Genomic DNA, 1,759 nt, shown 5'->3' on the forward strand with positions numbered 1-1,759 from the left:
GGATTTCATCTGAGACCTGATTCAAATTTCGGGATTTAGAAAGATAGTGTTTTTCCTTTAAGACCACATCCACCTGAATCAAGGAGGAGAGACCAACTGACATTCTCATTTACAGTACTGAAAATACAAAAAAATGCTGACTTGGAGATATGTCAGACACACAACAGGACTCGGCCCAAGCCTACTGTTGTAAGGTTTGGTGGAAGTTAGTTGAGGACCCAAATGCAGAGATGAGTTTTGCTGATTTAATGAAGATTCCAAAAGACAACAGAGGCAAAATCCAACAACTAAAATACAGAAAACCAGAAACCAAGAGATACCAGGGGAAAACACACATCTCTATTTATTCACTGGATTGCTGATAGCCCGTTTATAGTACAGGGTGGGTTGAAGTCACCAGCTGCCATATTGGTACTCCCTAGTTACAGTAGACTGGCCACAATGTAAACAATACGTGCGCTAAAGCATCGAGAAATGAGGATTTTCTCAGTTTCGGGGGGGCTTAAGACTTTTAGAATAAAGATAAATTCATCACTTTGACACACACTTGCTGTTTCATAGCATCAGTAGATTATTTTGTAATATATGATAGAAAAATAGGACATCACATTGCATAGTCAGTATGAAGTCAATTAAGTCTATAAATCATGTAATATAACATATTATAAAAATCCATCACAACAAAATTAATACGTTAATGGAGGAAAGTAACAGTCTAGTCAGATATAAAGAAACACACACACACACACACACACACACACACACACACACACACACACACACACACACACACACACACACACACACACACACAATGCCTGATGATGTGCCAAAAGTGCTAAATTGATGTACATGTAATATACATGTATTGATTACATTGTTATGCTAATTACATTACTTTACAGAAACCTTTAAATAGCAACTGTGTGAAAGTGTCGAGTACCAAGATGGCAGCATATGACTTCAGTTTTTTTCTGATCTATCAGCAATACAGTGAATCAGTGGAGAGGATGCAGAAGCCCATTTCTCCTCGTGCACGCTCCGTTTAATAGTTGCTGTTTGCATCACTCATACAAGCTTACTTTCCAAAAGAAGATTTGCAATTTTTCCACGATGTCAGACTCACCACTAGTCATTGAAAATGGGAAAGAGCACGTAGGATGGCTTTACGTTAACAAACCACTAGACTGACTGACAATTAGGAGGACCACTTATTTTGATGATCCACCCAGAAAAAGAAAACATCCTCCACTATACCATTAATGAAATATGAACTGTGAATGTCTTTATAAACTAAAAAAGGTGTCATACAGAAACCTCACTCACTCAAAACTGAACTGAGTGAATCTAAAGGCAGCACAAGAAGCAGAAACACTTTACTGAAAAACTGTACATGCCTGCACACACATCCACTTCAGGACAAGTATGAATAATAAACAGCTAACATAGAAATAGATGAAATAGTTTCACACCCTAACATTGCACTTTCTTATTTTCTAGCATTTTTCTCAGGGCCAATATCATTATAACTTGTAATAAAGCTTTTCAGCAGTTTTTGAATATTCAGTTTCAAAATTCAGTAAAGGAGTGGCACAGAGAAAGACAAAATGTATTGGAAATTAAATAAAAAATACTTTAAATATATTTAAATTCAGGGATCTGTTTTAACATGAAATGAAAAATTTAAGTAGAAAGAAAAATAGCAACATGAATACATAACATATCAGCATATCAGTTTGTAGTGATCTCACATTATTGA

This window comes from Cyprinodon variegatus, unplaced genomic scaffold (assembly GCF_000732505.1).
Source record: "Cyprinodon variegatus isolate N-32 unplaced genomic scaffold, C_variegatus-1.0 Scaffold112, whole genome shotgun sequence".
In the NCBI taxonomy this organism is placed as follows: Eukaryota; Metazoa; Chordata; class Actinopteri; order Cyprinodontiformes; family Cyprinodontidae; genus Cyprinodon; species Cyprinodon variegatus.